A 21,131-nucleotide genomic window follows, 5' to 3' on the forward strand; every position below is an offset into this window, starting at 1 on the left:
TGTCTCCAAAAGTGTCATACTTTACAGTTTTTGACATTTAAGGATTAAATTTAATTGAAACAACAGTAAGCCAATGCACTTTATAGCTAGGTCTAAGAACACAGCTAAGGCTACCCTCAACAGCCAAACAACTTGCAAAATTACCATGTCTTCCCAATCCAAACCTAGGATGTCTGTGGTCACTATGAATAACAATAATGACAAACATGAGTCTAAACAAATTAATTCAAACAACAGTAACTACCAGATCAACATCTTAACCAGAAAAGGAACCAAGTGACACTTTTTATAGTTGAAATTCCTCCTAGAGCTTCCTTCATGTCTGAAGAGTGTTAGCTATAGGAATAACAATAGTATTGACATTAGGTCTCTAAGTTGCCAAAGAACACAAATGAGAATTCAAGGATAAACCTAAAGAAAAAAATAAATGCGTAAGTTTATGAAGCATTACAGTCAACAATAAGTAGAGGGGTTTGCTCATAGTACCATAAGAAGGTGGAAACCCAGGGAAAACAAGAAATGCAGAAGTTTATGAAGCATTACAGTCAACAATAAATAGATGGGCCTGCTCAGATGACAAGAATGTAGAAACCCAAACGATCTTTTGGGAAAATTCAATACTAAAAGCATGCAAATATGTGAGTAGAGGCAGACATGATAATGATATCAAAAGGAATGAAAACGGATCAGATGACAAGAATGTAGAAACCCAAATGATATTTTGGGAAAATTCAATACTAAAAGTATGCAAATATGTGAGTAGAGGCAGACATGATAATGATATCAAAAGGAATGAAAACAGTGCAGCATTGAATCATCTATCATGCAACCTAAAAATAAACTAACTGCAAGAAGAAGGTAATGGAGGAGAAAAATAAGTTATGAACAAGATCCCATTTGAATCAAAGTGTCAAAAAGGCTTTTGTATATATCTTATGATGTAATTCATATATCTATGCAGGTTGGCATTTTTGTGGATGCTCTTGCATTGTCGGATCTAGAGTTCTTGTCTCAAAGAAAAAATATAAATATTGTTCAGATCTTGGTACTTAGAGACTTAATGAAACTAAACAATATTGACAAACATGAGGCTAAACAATTTAATTTAAATAACAATTTATAAAAAATAACTAAACAAGATCAACATCTTAACTAGAAAGATCACTTTGTTTAGTTGAAATTCCTAGGATGTTTGTGAGTGTCTCCAAAAGTGTCAGACTTTACAGTTTTCAACATTTAAGGATTAAATTTAATTGAAAAAATAGTAAGCCAATGCACTTTATAACTAGGTCCAAGAACATAGCTAAGGCTACCCTCAACAACCAAACAACTTGCAAAATTACCATGTCTTCCCAATCCAAACCTAGGATGTTTGTGGTCACTATGAATAACAATAATGACAAACATGATGCTAAACAAATTAATTCAAACAATAGTAACTACCAGATCAACATCTTAACCAGAAAAGGAACTAGGATAGTGCCAAAGAAAACAAGCAATGTAGAAGTTTATGAAGCATTACAGTCAGCAATAAGTAGAGGGGTCTTCTCATAGTACCAAAAGAAGGTGGAAACTAACAATAGTTTTCCAAGTACAAAAAAAGTCATGGTATTTTAAGTGTAAAAATTGAAAACAACAATCACTGATAATTTTAAAGACATACAACAAATTCATTCCATAGATTCAATTTTTCAAGGATACTAACATACATGTTGATAATTACCTGTAATAAAGAAGAAATAATTTTGGCTTATATGAAAGCATAATTTTCAAATATTCTTAACTAAATGTATGCAATAATTATGCAGGTTTTTTCATCTATGGCAAGAGTTAGTTATGTTTCTCAACAATGCCCCAAGAAATGTTGATGAGGATGACCATGCGACTGAAGTTGATGTTGTCACACCATCACCCACAGATCCACCGTCAACAATAATCCAAGGGGAAAGTTCAACTAAAAAGATCAGTGCTATAAGAGGTTGGAAAAAAGAAGAAATGTTAGTTGCAATTGACGACATATAGTTTAATGGATATTCAGTTCGCACATCTACAAAAAAATGGTATTCCTCCCTCATCAATACATTATTGGATAAATGGACTGACTCACACAAAACATAGAGGACCTCTTACAGTTATGACTGAAGAGGAGGAGGAAGAGGTGGTTGAGTGGTGTAAAAAGATGGCTCAATTGGGACATGAGCTAAAGTTGATACAACTCAAATCCATAGTTGCACAAATCTGTCAAGGGAGGCCAAACCCATTCAAAGATGGGTTTCCTGGTAAATCATGGTGGTTTGGGTTCAAAAAAAGGCATCTAGACCTTGTATTGCGTACAACTGAGGGCCTTGACAGAGACAAAACATTAAATTTGCACCCTGCAGTTGTATGTAAGTTTTATGACACTCTTTCTAGTTCTTATGATAAACATTCTTATGGTGCAGGCCATATATGTAACAATGATGAAACATGTTTACAGGCAGGAAGGAATTGTGGCATGTGGATAATTGCCAAGAGAGGGAGCCAAAATGTGCCAAATATTTTGCCTAAGAGCAGGGAGTGGATAACTATTTTATGTTGTGTCAATGAAATTGGTGCTTCAATCCCAGGAATTTATCTATTCAAAGGTAATAATCAAATGAAAAACTATATACAAAACTGTGAACCAGGTGCATTCATGGTTGCACATCCCCATGCATGGATGACTAAAGAACTTTTTTTAAATTAGCTTTGTCACTTTGCTGAATCTGTACCAAGTGGTGTCTCACCTAATAACATACACCTATTGATATTAGATGGCCATGGAAGCCACATGGCTATACAAACAATTGAGGAAGAAAAAAATTTGGGTATCGACCTGTTGACATTGCCCGCTCATACCACTCACAGATTGCAACCCCTTGATGTTAATGTGTTTGGCCCTTTCAAGAACTATTTCAGGTCAAAACGTGTTGCATGGATGGCAAAGAATCCATGGGTTGAGGTGAAAAGGTTTGAGCTAGTAGAGCTTGCAAGTAAAGCATTTAAAAGGGCTCTGACACCATCAAATATCAAGGTTGGCTTTAGGAGGACAGGAATCTGGCCACTGAATTATGATTCTCTGATGAATGATGTTGGTTGTATCCAGGCATTTCATTTGGATGGTCAGGAAGAAGGGCATGTCCAAACAGGTGTTGAAGTGCAAGAAGTAGATGAATGGGATGATGTGGTTGCAGTTGGTAATATGATTTCCCTCCCTCAAGGACGCCTGTATGGTGAAGATGATGAAACTGTATGTGAAACACAGTATAATCATGAATAAATTCACAGTAACATGGAGGTCGTTATACCAACTCAAGAACATGAAACTTATGTTGTTGATATTGTTAATGACATTGTTGAAGATGCAGTTGACAATGATCAATTGACATTTCCAAGCCAAGTAACCCCACCGTCATGGCCAGCAGAAACCATGATTAATTTAAATGAGCATAGTGTCTCAACAACCAATGAACAAAGCATGAACATGCCTTCACAACCAATAGAATTGAACAATTAAATTGTTCATTTTTTTGTGGACAATAGATCAATGGAAGAAGATGGAGCACATAATGAGGCATCAAATGAAGATAACAATATAGTTCAATCAGTTGTCTCAGATACTGAAAGGGAAGTACTAACCAATGACATGCAGGTGGGAGGGGTGGAGAAGATACTTGGTCGGTTCCTAAAGCTACCAGTAGAGAGAGTATCAATGAAAAAAAAGAAAGGTATACCTGGTAGTCTTCGATTGGGCTGAAGTTCACAGTTACTCACCTCAGAAGACTATATAAACCTATTAGTTGAGTATGAAAAAAATAAATTTGAAATGCAGGAATTAAAATAGAAAAAGAAGGATCTAGCCAAGGAGAAGAAGGCAATAAGGATTGTTGCAGCACAACATCGGGCAGATGAAAGGCTTGAAAGAGATAAAACAAGGCAAGATAAGGACCAACAAAAACAAATGGAAAGACAGGAAAAGGAATCAAGAAAGTCACAACTAATACTTGAAAAGGAACAAGGGATGATCAATATGGTTGACAATGATGCAAGCATAGTTGATGAAACCAAGATTATGTCAAACACATTGGACAATATTGCAGATAATACACCATTATTCCAAGACCTCATAAACATTCAAGTGCCTCACTATCAAAATGAGGGTTTACCCACTTGCCTTATTCCTACCATAGGAGGTGTCAATTCTATGTATGCTCATCACACACCTCCACTTAATTCACGGGTTAGTAGTGCAAATGCAAGGTATGGGTACTCAATTCCTCCACGGTTGGAAGGTGCAAATTGGACTCAATCACATGGTAGCAATCAACCCTTTTTAGGTAGGTCAACCTACCTAGCTCAAGCAGGTAACTCAAGGAGTTTTGGCACTCAACATTCTCAAGGCCATAAATAATAGGGGTGTCATATGTTTTTGGTTGTAACCACATTATGATGTGGATTTTGGATGGATTGTCTCTTTTTCTTGTCACAAAAAGATTTTGGCTTACAACCTAGGCTGTTTTATTTCATATTGTTTGCGGCATTGTAACCTAAATCCATTTTAAAAGGAATATATATAGTCTATTATAATGTAGAAAACTTACCTGAGAATGCAAATGGGATTTTATGATATGCCTCTACACACCAAATGATTTACAACACATTTATAACTGAGTTGTAAATATGATGACAAATGAGTGAATAATGAAATCTTGAACAAGTCACTTATTTTAATATGAAAATTCCATAAAACAGTGAACAACAAAAGTACCTAACCTCACACCACATATGAAAATTTGAAGAGAATAATCACTATTAAAAATGATAAGTTAGATATTTTTAAAGAGAAAATAATGGAAAAAGATGGAATTATAATTGAATATCAGAAGACTAAAATTAAATTGCAAGGACAATTAGAAAATATATAGGGAAAATATAATTATAAAATTTTTCAACTCTAAATTTTGGGACAAATTAAAATCCCTTAGAGTTAATGACTACAATGATCATGGAGAAAAACAAAAAATTGACAAAGAGGAATCCACTCCAACAAGCTCAAAAAACTTGTAATGTAATTAAAAGAAGCATTGAACATTTTAGGAATAAGTTCAATAATATGGGAGAAATGGTTATACCAACTTATGGATTTTTCTCTTGTTATAAATTGTAGCACTTGAAATTCATTAATATAGAAAAGTTACATAGCTATTAGTTTCACATTCACAAAGAACCTAGCATTCCATACATCAACAAATATTTCAAAGAACCTAACATTCCATACATCAACAATATTGAGACAGAGAAATAAAGAAGCTCCTCAAGATGGCAAGTTACAAAAGGACAACTTAGATCCATCTGATATAAACTCAAGAAGAAAACAAACTAAACCTAACCAGAACCAAAACCATTTCCAAAATGACATAAAATCCAGATTTCTTCCACAAGCTAGATGCCACAAAGGAATGAAACAACAATACACAAGTACATTCATTCCAACCCAAACATATTTTAACCATACATTCGTTCCAACCCAAACATTAAGTGAAATTACATCTTTTAACTGTAAGTGTTATAGAAGAAGGAATCAGAAAATGAATTTCACAGATTAATGCAGTCACTGCATTTAAAGTATCTATCTAAGAAGTTCGAATGTGAAATCTCTACATATTATCGCAGACTCTATTCCAAACAATACATAAATGAATTAAAACACAATGAAAATGGGTTGGTCTACCCACTATGAGCATCAAATTACCTTTATAAATCAATGTACTTCCAATTAAAACATAATACAAATGGGTAATTCACTCTCTGCATTGAATTTCCCTTATAACCCAATTTACTTCGAATCTAAACACAATGCAAATTTGCTCTTATAAATCAATTTACCTCAAATTCTGCCAACTATGGACATTGGATTACTCTTATAAATGAATATACAATTGAAATGGGCTCGTAGACCAGCCCACTATGGGCATCATATTCCATTTATAAATCAATATACTTCCAATTAAAACACAATACAAATGGGCAATGCACTCTGGGCATTGAATTTCCCTTATAAACCAATTTACTTGAATCCAAACACAATGCAAAGTTGCTCTTATAAATCAATTTACCTCCAATTGAAACACAATCAATTGGGTTGTCAACTATGGACATTGAATTACTCTTATAAATGAATATACTACACATCAAATGCAATGCAAACACTTGACTTGATAGCAAAAAAATTCCCATATTCATAACTTTACTTTTATGCAAATGTAGAGCAGAAAGATTTGTCCAAGTTGACAATGATTTTTCCATATTCATTGCTTTAACATAATGCAATAATACATAAACTGCAGTCCTTCTACTGGTCACTGCATATGTTACCAAATTTTGGGATAAACTAAAATCCCTTACAGTTAATGACTACAATGATCATGGAGAAAAAAAAATGACAAAGAGGAATCCGCTCCAACAAGCTCAAAAAACTTGTAATGTAGTTAAAAGAAGCATTGAACATTATAGGAATAAGTTCAATAATATGAGAGAAATGGTTATACCAACTTGTGGATTTTCCTCTTTTTATAAACTGTAGCACTTGAAATTCATTAATATAGAAAAGTTACATAGCTAGTAGTTTCATATTCACAAATAACCTAGCATCCCATACATCAACAAATATGTCAAAGAACCTAACATTCCATACATCAACAAATATGGAGACAAAGCAATAAAGAAGCTCCTCAAGGTGGAAAGTTACAAAAGAACAACTTAGATCCATCTGATATAAACTCAAGAAGGCAATAGACTAAATCTGACCAGAACCAAAACTATTTCCAAACTGACATAAAATCCATATCTCTCCACAAACTAGATGCCACAAAGGAATAAAACAACAATACACAAGTACATTCATTCCAACCCAAACATTAAGTGCAATTACATATTTTAACTGTAAGTGTTATAGAAGAAGGAATCAAAAAATGAATTTCGCGGATTAATGCAATCATTGCATTTAAAGTATCTGCATAAGAAGTTTGAATGTGAAATCTCTACATATTATCATAGACTCTATTCCAAACAATACATAAATGAATTAAAACACAATGCAAATGGGTTGGTCTGCCCACTATGAGCATCAAATTACCTTTATAAATCAATGTACTTCCAATTAAAACATAATACAAATGGGTAATGCACTCTCGGCATTGAATTTCCCTTATAACCCAATTTACTTTGAATCCAAACACAATGCAAAGTTGCTCTTATAAATCAATTTACCTCCAAAAAAACATTTGGCAATAAAAACAATCTTCCATCTCACACTGATTAGGTTGGGTAATTAGTTGTGTGATTTTTTTAGGACCTCCATTGGATACCATAGAAAGTAAACTCCACCATATACAACGTATAATTCCCAAGCTTCCAAATACAATCTAAAATGCACCAAATCACAACCTCCTGCCAACGATGCTATGAGAAACAACATAGGAAATACTATAGGCATTTGAGCATTTATCTGAAGTGTTGGTAAGGTAGTTGTTAGGCTATTTGGGACTTCAGGCCATGATCAAATCATACCAAGAGAGGAAAAGGAGTTGTAACGTGGTAGGCTGCAAGCCTTACTGTAAAAGATGGTTAACTTTATAATCCCATAAATTTAGCCAATTACTCCTTATCCGATTTCTTTGATGTAACAATTAATTTATGTGCGGAATCATTGAATAAAATATTTCCTCACCAAAAGAGGGAGGAAACTAACGTGATACCCTTCAGAAAGGGTTTTAGGAAGCAAGGTCACCTATTCGGGATATGTACAGAGTCATTACCATGAAGAGAAATCCACGCTAAGGTGGATAAAATGCACACCAATTGGTATTGGGGAAACATTGAAGAATGCTATTGAGCACTTGTTACAAACTTAGAGGGCTTGCTAAAACTCATGAGAGACCGATGATGTGTATAATTAATAGCCATAAAATCTGTGGAGCACAAGTAAAAGGAAGAACAACATGGATTGCATCCATCTAGGATTGGCTTTACTTCACCTGGTATCCATTCATAAGCATTCAGGAGGAAAACAGAGCAATCAGAGCAAGTAGAAATCGCAACAGAGCAAGCAAAAATCACAAGCAAAGCAAACATAGTCGTAAAAGAGTAAGAAAAATCATAATAGAGCAAGCAGAAATCAGAAGAAAATGTAGAAATTGTGCAATAAGAGCTAATTTCCCAGAAAATTCAAGTGTTGAAAAACACAACAATGCAACAAGAGAAAAATTACAAAAATCCCAACAACAATTTTCAGTGTTGAAAAACACAGTGGCTGGTAGGATTTTAAATCCTACCGGAGAGAGGCAGAAGCCAACACCATGTCCAAACGTCCCCGAGACCTCGTCATACCTTTGCTACAATAGCCACACAAATTACTTGCAACCAAAACTTGCAAACACATGAAAAAATTAGCAGTTGGGAAAAAACCCACAAACAAATAACAAATTCGAAAAAAAAACCCATGAATTTACAGATTTACCTTCATGGACCTCGAACTGGTTAGAATTTGGCAATGGCTCCTTCACAAACAACACTGGTTCCTTCCCAAACAACAGGCTACAAGGATGAAACAACAACCAAGGTATTTGTAAACCCCTAACAGTGAAAAACGAACAACAACAACGACATTTGTAAACCCTCGATGTTGTAGAACGAACAACAACGACAATGTTAAACCCCGCTCGAAATAGGTAAAGCAAAAAAACCCTAAACCCTGAATGAGAAACGAACGTGTGCAAACAGTAATGCCAAGTGTAATTAAGAAACCACACCATAAACCCTAAATGGTTAACGAACCACTGCAAGCAACCTCGCCCGGTGAGCAGCTCCAGAATGGCAGACAAGGTGAACCAATATTGGAGTCGTCCCAATCCATCGTCGGTGGAGCGCATCGCCCACACATCGGACCCGAACGAAACAACACAAGGCAGAGAAGACATGCCACAAAACACGCAGAATGAAACCCTAAATGGCATATTAATTGTTGTCTTAAATGCCCCCACCCACCACAACACGTGGCAGGAGCTACTCGGCAGGTGATGTATGAGTTTGCAGGTGTATCCACATCGGCAGCTGAGGTGGTCAGGAGGGTGCACACGTAATGGCATCCCTCCCCTAGTGAACAACAATTTTATTATTTTTAACCTTGGAACTGCCCCACTTGTTATACTTTCTGGACATATTGTTTTTTATTTTGGTTAAAAAAAGTTTTGATTTTCAATTAGTTTTCAAAATTTTTAATTGAAGTTTATTATAATTTCAAAAAAAAATATTAGATAAATATTTTGAAAGTTAAAAACGAAGTTTTATGTTTTCTTAAATATATATTTTTTTCTTCTAATTAGTTGATGGCTATTTTTATTTCATAATGCAAACTTCTGATTCGTATTGATTTTTCAAGAGAATTATTCTAGTAAATTACATTCAGTGTTTTTGGTGGACGAGTTGGAACCACTAAGTGTAGTTCATGTAGGCTTATGGGATTCATGATTTATACCAAATATTGTATTCACCTCTATATTAAATTAATAAATTTCCCTTTTATTATTTATTTTCCTTTTTCTATTGACTCTTTTCTTTGAATTAACATTTCTACTAAATGTTCCAAGTTTTATAATTTTATTTTTATATTTTTCTTTTCATTATTCCTTGTTTTTTAGTGAAACAGGGGTTGCTCCTATTGAAGCAATTTCTATGGTGTAAGTTATAAGGTATTTAAAAAAATTTGAGCAAATGGAAGAAGGCAGATAGCCTAAGGTTGTCTTTAATGACATATTGTGCAAAAGAAAGAAGACTTGGATGTAGTGAAATAACAAATGGTTTAGTAAATGGGGTATTTGCTTGAACACGTGTTCCATAAACAGTAAAGAGATAAAAGATTTTGCTATGGATAAGTTCCACAAGATTATTTGGAATAAGGAGCTAGGGAGAAAGAAAAAATAATATATTGAAGTGTTTAATCCCACTCATAATCATCAACAAAAAGTGTACATAGAGGCCAATATTTCTTGGAGAGCCAAAATTCTTATTGCTCAGTTAAGGACTAATTCTCATCAACTATGTTGTGAAACAAGGCATTGGAAAATTCCAAAAGAAGTGTGGGAGGAAAGAGTATGTATTTTTTGTTCTTCTAGAAAAGTGGAAACAAAAAAGCATTTCATTTTAGAATGTGACGCTTTCAAAGACAACAAGGAAAGATATGCAGATATTCTGGAAGCTAGCTCTTGGGATAATCTATTTAGCGAGGGGTTTGTTGAGAAGATGGAAGCGTTTAATGTGAGGCTTCATAGGAAAATGGTTGAATACATCAACCAGATGAAGAAGCAATATGTCCCATAGGCTATCTTTAGCCTCGGGGACGTTAAAATATTTTTTTGTCTTTCTTTCTTTCTAGTTAACTTTCTTACCTTTCGTTTTTTATTTAAAAAAAAAAATTTAATTTAGAAATAATAATAATAATAATAATAATAAATATTTATAATTTTCTTTTGAGTTTTATTTTTATTCTTTAGTATTATTTCTTATTTTTAGGATTTTTACATTATTTTTATTTTCTAATTTTGACTTTATTATTTTTCCTCACATTCATTTTTATTGTAATATTTTTTTATTTATTTTTTACTTTGTCCATATATTTATTGATGAATGAATGTGTGATATTTTAACATCCACGAGCCTAAAAATAGTCTATGGGACTACCAACTTCCCTATTTTTTTTTCAGTTTTTTTTCTTACTCAAATTGATGATGAGCTAACCCAACTTCTAACAGTCCCCTCACTTAAAAGACAATGTCAAGGAATTGATGCTAACACACTGCCATAACCGTCTGTGATGTCTCTTAAAGCATCACATTCCAAAATGAAATGCTTTTTCGATTCCACTGCCCCATAAGTGCAAAAAATACACACACATTCTTCCCAAGCTTCTTTAGGTCTCTTCCACCATCCCGTTTCACACCGAAGTTGATGTGAGTTAGTTCTTAATTAAGCAATAAAAATCTTTTCTCTCCACAGAATGTTGGCTCCAATGTACTTTGTTGGAGATCACAAGTGGGGTTGAATGAACATAGTATTTCTTCTTTCTACCCAACTCTTTTCCCCGTATATGCTTATGGAACTTCTCCATAACAAAATTCTTTAACTCCTTGCTATTTGTGGGACATGCATTGAGGTAAATATTCCATTTTTGCATCCATTTGTTGTTTTGTCTCATCATGATTTCTTTCTTTCACTCATGCCTTCATTGAAGATAAATTTTGGTCATCTACCTACTCCCATTTGCTCAATTATTTTTAGATACCTTATAGGACGCACCATAGAAATTGCTTCAATGAAAGTTGCTCCTGTTTTACTCAACATTATCTCATAAGAAACTGAACTTTATTATATTATTTTTTTTATACTAATTTTTAATATTATATTAATTTAAAAATATATTAAAATATGTTATTATATATAGAAAATTATCGATACAATTATTACTATTATTTTAAAACTATCCATTATTAAATTTCAATGTCTTAAAAAATTATAAAAAACTCTTATTTTATTAATTTTTAATATTATATTAAAATATATTATTATATATAAAAAGTTATCAATACAATTATTACTATTATTTAACATTATCATTTATTTTTTACCTAATTAACGTTATTATAAATGTTATCACTATTGTTAATATATTATTGTTTAACACATTTGTACAAGATTAATGACGATTACATGATATTTCACTGCCGCTCAAAGAAAATATTTGTCCCACATCCAATCTGTTATGATAATTAGAAATATGAAAGTGAGATATTTTATTTTTGAGTCAATTCTCAAGAAAATCGTTCTTTGACCTATACAAATATAATTCCTCATTACAATTCTCTCACCTTTTTATTGTGAACATCTTAAATTAAATAATCGGTCTTTATTGGTTGTTTTTAATGTTAAGAGAAATAATAATCTTAAATATGTTTTGCATGCGTTAACCAGTGAATTTATCCTTTATTATCGAAATGGTTTTTATTGTTATGAGAAATAACAATCTTAAATATGTTTCGCATGTATCAACCAGTAAATTTATCCTTTATTATTGAAATCTTAGTCTTATTTATAGATTAACATTTTTTTTTAATGGTTATCCTACATGATACATCTAGAAAATCAATTATGATGTTATTTTTGGATATTTCATTTAACAAACTAAAAACTTATTGCATCATCCCATTGTCATGCAAGGTTTTAGGGAAAATAGTGGTGCCAAGATTTTGTTGCACATCTTAAATATTGATAGAGTTTAATATAAGTTATTAAGAATTTAAATATCAATTTCTTCCAAACTATTGCTAAGTATTTTAAATGATTTATTTAAATGAATTAATTTAAATAGCAATTTAGGATGTTTTCAAGCATTTTAATCTTGATGTTAAGGAAAATTGCATAAAAGACAAGGACAACTAAGTAAAGTTTGATCTATTTAAACAAACATTTGCTAGGATACAAGTATTTGATAATGATTATGTTGTACTGGTAAGAAGCAAGGCTCAAATGACATGGAACTTGAAAAATCTTAATGAAGTATATAGTTTAATTTTTTAGCACACGAGTATTTGATAATGATTATGTTGTACTTGTAAGAAGCAAGCCCTAGACGTCATGGAACTTGAAAAATCTTATTGAAGTATATAAGTACATAGTTCAATTTTTTAGTGTTGGAATTTAGTTAAATTGATTTTAAACAAGCTAATGTTGAAATTTTGTTAAAGTTTATTTTAAACAAGTGTTTCACAAAATGTTTTTGTTTATTAATTATAATAATTTCAATTGATTTTTAACATAATTATTGTTCACATATTCATTTATAAGGAATTGAGAAAATGGAGAAAAATAAAGATGATTGGGACACAATTATTTTTTTAAGAAGAGAGAAGGTCTTTATATTTTAGAGGGAAATATACATGTTGTTGCCTATGATAGATTAATCACGAGCCATAAAAATTGGCTGCTTTAGATAATCATTCTTAAATTATCAGTTGATGATACAAAAAATGTCTTTGTTTACAGTTGTGCCTTCAAAGACTCTAATTATTAAAACCAACAAAACCAGAAAGATTGAAACATATTGTATCCATTATTGTAACAAAAAAGTGAGAATAACAACCTACATCATGATGTCAAGAGCTTTAGTTATGGCGTCATCAATAATATCCCAATAACTAAAAATTCCAACTGACAATTGCAGAGCTTCCTTGGACAACTAGTCATCTTGCCCATTAAATTCTCTAAAAATGTGAGTAAAAGATAGCTCCTCTCAAAAAATTGTATGGATTCCTGGACGATTTGGAGAAGTGGGTTGAGACAAATGCTCTAAACAAAAATTTGATTGTTAGCCTACTTGATTACCAGTTGAGAATCACCAAAAATCTAAACCTTCCTAAAACATGAATAGGATGTAGTTATCAAAGGCACCAAACAAAGTTTCTCTTCTTAGTTGGTGAATGTGTTGACATCGTGGCCTTAGTAAAAATATATGGTTTTAATCACCATTATGTTATGATACACAATCTCCCTCCAATTCCTTAGCTCCCAAGAGGTTGAGTAAGAGATAAAAATGTTAAATGCAATACAAAATCGCCAAATAAGATATAAATACAAAATTCAAAGATCGAATATGATGTAGATGTAAGGTTGTGTTGTGCATGCAACCAAGGATATAAAAAAAATTTCAATGAAGAAAATATTTCTATTGCAAATATTTAATGACATTTTTATGTGATGGTTTTTCAATAATATAAATTCATTATTATGGACTAAATTCATCAGAACTCTTTTGTGCAGTCATTTGCTACATTTAATCAACTCAATAATGTAGCTTCAAAGAAAAAAATTCATGAAAAAATGCACCCCTAAGATTAGAGTCTACCTTGTAGATGTATCGACATGAATAAATTCATAGATATGAATTTAGAATGAAAAAAGGGGCTTTTCAATGATGTAAGGAAAGAAGAATTAGAAGGACATGCCCATATACTAAACTCTAGGAACCTAGTAATAACAATGAGTATACAAATCTAAGTTCATTTTTTCACATGCATTATTTTCAAAACTTTTTAACTTCAACTATTATTTATTTTTATTATCAATTGTATACCATTTCCCATTATTATTCATATTCCTATCATAATCAACACAATTTCCTAGAGAGATCTTCATACAATTTGGTTGTTGCATATAGATCCACTAACTTGGAAATTCAACCAGCATCAAGTTGTCAACCATTACAACATTCACCTACATGTCAAGAGGTTTTGGAGGAAGTAAGTTTGTTTTCATAGAACTTATTTTACAACAATGTGAACATATAAATTATTATACTCTACTCGGATGACAAGGTGAAATATATATACTCTATTTTTCAAATTTTCTTTTGTTATTGTTTATATGGATTTATTTATTTACTTTATATGTCATATCTTTATGGTGCATGTGTTGTTTTTGGAACCATTACCATCATTTCAAACTCCAAAAGTTGGTCAAAATATTGAGAAGAATGTAAACAAAATGGATCAAATGTTACAGTCATCTTCACATTCAATGTTGCAATGCAAGGTAACTATGTATGTATTTATAATTTTTATAATTATTAATTGATTTTTTACATTTATTTTTATTTGAGTTGCATACTTATATCTATTTATAATTTGTCCGCTTGGGATAGCTCAATTGGCAATGGCCGTGGAAATGAAGTCTCATTAAACCGAAAGTCGTGGCTTCAAATCTTGTGTTATCCCCCCGATCAAGGTGAGAAATTGGACATGATGAAGATGTAGTCCTACCAAGCTTACAAAAAAAATAAAAAATATATTTATAATTTAATTTTTAGAATAAATAATATGCATCTCCCAAAATCCCTTTTGCATACCATTGATAATGGGAATGTTACTCTTCTTTTTTTACAAATCCATCAAAAATCACATTGTCGTCAACCACTACAATTTTTGCCTCGACATCAAGGAAATTTAAGAGGTAAATTATCTTACCTATATCCTAGCTCATAATAGATCCAACATATAATTTATCATAATTTAAAACCACATTGCTTCTCCTTACATTATGTCTCTTCTGTTATTATGCATGGTCTTCATGTTTTCATTATATAGATATAAATTTTGAGATGTATTAATGATGTTGTAACATTTACAAAATACAAAAAGGGAAAACAATTTTTCTATGGCGAAAAGGACAAAAATCACATCAAAGGATTTGAAAGCACATGGGTTTAAGTTTCGCAAACAATACATAGAACATATATGCTAAACTATAGTGTTCTCACCAAACCCATTAGGTTTTGCACTTTATAGTCTAAACAATGCACCTAGTTGAAATAAGTTAACTCATAAAATTTATGGTTTTAGTTAATGTTTTGTTTAAATAGGAGTTTCTTACAAAGACACACAAAGCTTTAGTTCTAGAAGGAATGAGCTTTTACACAATTTCAATAAATGAACTCGGTTTTAGGTTTTAGATATCAATTCTTATGACACATAAAACACAAAAAATACTTTCACTTCTATAAAACCACTCTAATTTAAATATATAAACTATTGCAATGTAGCAATAATTTGGCATTGGATTAACATGAATATTATATAGTTTAGCATAAAAAATTATAAATATTTTGTTCATTATCAAAAAAGTTGATATGAACACATTAAGATTCATGCATTGGCAAACTAGCAAAACAAAAAATTGATAAAGAAACATATTTGTTAACATTCATCTTGTGGCAACTTCTAAGCAAGAATATTTCATATTTTTCTAAGATAAGTACAAAAAGGTATGCAAGAACTCATTCAAAAATATTTATACATCAATATGTCTTTTTTGACATCAAAAATATTTTACCACAATATGTCTTATACTATACATTATAACATTGTACATCATCAATTTTTGTTTTGCCTCTTCTTATTACGACCCATATAATTCAAAAGTTTTTCATCCATTTCTGCATTTTCATCTTCTAGTTGGGGCTATTTTGATGATGATTATAATTGCCTCCTTTGACACATTGTACCCTTGGTTGTGATGTTCTCACGGTGTCAAGGATGTTGTAAGGGAGCATCGCCTACAAAAAATATTAGTAATCAAATATCATTGAGCTATTTTTTTAATAATAAAAAATACCTTTGCAATGTAATTATTTACCTTGTGCATTAGTCGACATCATTGCAATGACTACCTCATGGTACTCTTTTGGTTAAGGATCCTCTTATAATGCATGCTCTGTCATTCAAACCACAAAATTTATAAGTAGACAATCATAAATGAATAAGTAAAAAAAAAGTACATACTTTATAAGTACGGGGTTATTAATTATATGATTAATACACAACCCTATTACCGTCGTGGGCCTCATCTTGTGGTTGAACCCCATTTTCATGGGGTTCCTCGAGAGCACCAAAATGTTCTGGTTGGTGCACACTATCAGAGGAATAAAGCTCAGTAGTCATGGGATCGTCTATATTTGTACTACTCCCCTACTAATTAAAGAAAAACAACACATTAGATTTATATCAAACATGATTGTATTTTATAATTAATGAAAGGTTAGTGTGGATTGATTTTTATTTACCTTCTCCTTCAAACTAGATCTTGGGGTTTGCCCCATGCTTTTTTGGCTTTCGAATATGCCTTAAATCTGAACTTGAAACCAATCTCAAAGTCTTCCTTCGTGGCTTTGGTTTTGAATACATCACCCTGCATTGTATAAGAGTATTGATTTTTTTAATTTTCTCTCGCAATTACCAAAATATTGGAAGGTAATATCTTAGATAATATTGTAAGAAGTTTTGGGTACTTACAATTCAGGCTTATAACATCAAATAGCCGCCCTAACCTAGTTTTTGCATCCCATGCTTCTCAATCCTTTCCTTGGTTTCCTTTGAAGTGTTAGGTAGCCTATGAAAAGTTTCAAGTATGTTATATACTACAATTTTATTCAAAACTAAAGAAAATTAAACATATTGAATTCAATATGTAATTTGTACCTTGCTTGACCGGGTGGCGCTTCCCTTCTTTTCTCAATTCCTTCTCGTTTGCATCTTCAACGAGGCCCTTCAATTCCATATCGAGAATCATGGAGGGCACTCATACTTGGGGTTTTCTATCATTTTTTTTCCTATAGTGGTCTCATAGATATTTTAATTGTTTTCCTATTGTTGTGGTGACCTTGGTTTTATTGAAGGTATCTACTCGAATAGATATTCAAGGTAGTCCATAAGCTCTTTTTAAGGTTGGAATTTTGGCAATTCCACCTTCCACGTATGGTGGGCCCAAAAATATCTAACGCTTTGTCATCCATTTTTGTATAAAACAAGTTGTTACCTACATGCAAAAATATACGATCATTATTTTGAAAATAATAATATCAATGACTTATGTTTTAGATAGAAAAATGGAAATGGTTAAAACATCAAAAAATACTAGGAATTTTTGGTTCTTTTAATTATTTCCTCATTCACCAAAAATGTGTAGTAAATTTTCCTCATGTTCTTAACACGTGATGCTCCAGGAAATGAACCCATAATGTCATCAGTACTAGGGTCACCTTTGTCACCACTTGATCCATATCCTGGTTGTGTTTTTGGCTCAAGGGTCATGTGTTCATTGGTCACTACCAATGGTGTGGACCCGGTGTCAGTACTAGGAGCATGACCACTTGAAGGTGGAGTAGTGAATAGTTTCCTCACAGATATATGTTGGGTATTATATTTGGCCAAATTATCATGTCGTGTCTCATCAATCCTACTAGTACCAACACTGAGTTGAGGATTAGTTGACTCTTGCGAGGGGGAAAGTTTCTCCAAATAAATCTATAAAAGAAAGAAAATACTTTTTTGATTAAAATAATGTAAAATTTAAACAACAAACTTTTAGAATAAAACTTATTACATTAAAAAAAAAAACTCACTTTAAAATATGGCTATTACCTTGTATGATTGAAAATCTGATTACCATCCCTATTTCGAATCAGCTCCATAATTTGTTTGTTCGTTTTCGTCACATACTTTATTATTATCACTTTAAGGTTGGGGGATGACCACAAGTATTCCTCATCAAGAACATCATCGTCATGGTGCTCGGACTAAATATTTGAACAAAAGAAATATTATTTCGATTATATAAACAAATAATGAAAATTTCACATTAAATGTAAAGTGAAATTTCTATTTGTTTACTTATGACTCTGCATGAGATTTTCCATGCAGATAAACCTACCACATAATAATATAATTAGAGTAGTAAAAATATTTTTAAAAAATGTTAAAGAATAGATATCAACATAAATATTTAATTTAGGGACATATAAACGCATACAAACATGATGAAAAAATCATATATACATAAAAGGAATGCACTGCATCAATGAAATCAACCTATTATCTAAAAATAATTTATGTAATAATTGAAGCATCCTTAGTACCTAACAAATTGAAGAATCTCTAAATAAGATAAAGTTTGAGCAAGGTACGTGTAACCACCCCTCCCACATTTACCCACTTTCATTGGCCTGTCGAGATAAACATGAGATAAGATTTACCATGAGATGATTCAACCTCCTAGATCACCTTGAGGAAATGGAGTCGTTAAAATAAACCTTACTAGCCTTCCTTGGGAGCTAAACAACCACTCTAGGTGCCTAGACCCTGAGCTAAACTACTTTTTCACTAACCTAGACTCCTAGTCGTGTGCATAATCCTACATCCATGCGATTGTAGGCCTCTAGTCGCATGCATAATCATGCAAGGCAGTGACTACAGTCCGAATTTCTCAGTTCTGAGCATGCAACTACGAAATATGTGCCACATTTTCATGGCTACACTCCATATCATTGTCCAGAACTTGATGAGACTTTCCAAAACAATGTATGACAAAAGGACAAAGCCTCAAACACAAAAATTAATCAAGGACTTGACCCAACTAGGCCTAACCATGACATTCATTCCGTCAAACACATGGTGAACATGAAATCTATAGGTTATGAATGCATATATGAACATAGAGATCTAAAACTTATATGAGAATCATAAAGAAGGTCTAATGGCCTCTCACAATAGTTGTAATAACATCTATTAGGTCATGCATTCAATAACCATTCATTTACCAATCAATTCATGTGAAGAGCCATAACTGGAATTCATCATAAAACCATGCTTATAACCAACATATAACTAGATTAATAAAAATGATAGAATATACATCAAAGCCACATCATAAAAAGTACATTTACTCATAAAATACAAGAGGAAATTAGCTCTTATTAATTTATGCAAAATCCAACCAAGTCAGGTACTTCCACGTACCACCCAACCATAGTTTGAGTTGAACCAAATCTTTCTTTCAGCCAATCACCCCCGTGCCATATTCCAAGCATGAATGTGGGATCTCATGGGATAAATCAATACATAAACAACCAAGGGAATCCATATTTAAACCACCTCCACCCTCACACTACCGTGAACTCACCTAAGTCGATCTTGATATCACAAAACCAAGCCAAGCTTGGATATCTCAATATTCCTTCACCATCCCTTGAGGAATTTTTCTATCTCCACCCACCTATTGAGGGCTTCCTGGAGAAAACCATCTTCACCCCCAACCCTTGGGATTTTCCTGAGACCACCTCACTTGGATCCAAAACCTTTTGGCAATCCAAAGCTCAACCCAGAATGAATCCCATCACACCATGGCTATCCAGAAATGGAAAAGTAAGGCTGAAACCAATGTCAAACCAAACAAAACACATGCCAATGACAACAAATGAATATAATACACACATGCATGTACCATGCATTCCAAACCCAGCTATGAAATCATACATGCAACATGTTACCTACAAGTATTACCATTGAGGCCGCTTGATCCAAATCTTCCTTGCTTGATCCTTGCTTTCCTTTACTTTCTTGTCTTTCATTTTCTTTCTTGCTTGCTTTCTACTCTTGGCACTCTTCTCCTCTCTGAAGCCAATTCCAAAAATAAACTGACAAAAGTTGTGAATTGATCCTCAAAAACCTTTTTATTATTGATGCCTCCAATTTCTTTATTTTCCTTTATTTTTCTTCAATTTCTTCCTCACATGCAACCTACGACCTTTCATCTCCCTTTTGTCCCATTTTCCTTTATTTTCAAAAATAAAACGCTAATAATTCCTCTTTTCCTTTTCAAAGCCTTGCCAATGCCTTTTCCAAATTCCTTAGCTATGATAAACAACAAGTGATTTCCCACTAGGATGTTTTTCCCAACATTCATCTTGGAATACATGTCCCATGGTCTTGGTCTTATTTTGTCTTTATTAACTTTATTACATGAATTTTTAGCTTAGGGCTATTACAAACCCCTCCCTCTTAGGGGAACACCGTCCTTGGTGTTCAATGACACCTATGACCAGCAAGACCGCTGAAAACCAAAACATATTGTCCATGGAGTTTTATAACTTAGCTCGATGCAGTATTTATAATAATGAACAACATGCTCAAAATCAAAACCATCATGACAACATGACAAGCATACTGCTTATTGGAGCTTTATAACACAACTCATTGCGGTATTTACAATAATAACCAGATACATATACCAAAACTCCTTTGTCTCAACCGGAAAATAATAAAGAATATATAGCTCACATTTGATCATCAATCTCCCATGTAGCTTCATCAAGCCCAAAGTGCTTCCACTACACTTTAACTTGTTCGATTGCTTGGTTTTGGAGCATGAGTTGTTTATGTTGCAATATGCGTTGGGGTTCCGATTGGAATTCTCCTTTTGTCTCAACCTGCAATACAAACCAATCACTCACATGATCAACATCTTTTACATATATTTTAAGCAATGAAACATGGAAAACATCATGGAATTTCACCGTCAGAGGAAGTGCAAGTCTGTAGGCCACCGATCTAATCCATTCAAGTATCTTGAAAGGCGCGCAATACCGAGGTGCCAACTTTTCACATTACCCAATCCTTAAGGAGCTCCTCTCGGGCTTGATGCACAAGGACACATGCTCCCCAACCTGAAACACC

Source organism: Pinus tabuliformis, chromosome 3_2 (genome assembly GCF_031772625.1).
Source record: "Pinus tabuliformis cultivar Carrire ecotype Pingquan chromosome 3_2, CPIR1, whole genome shotgun sequence".
Lineage (NCBI taxonomy): Eukaryota > Viridiplantae > Streptophyta > Pinopsida > Pinales > Pinaceae > Pinus > Pinus tabuliformis.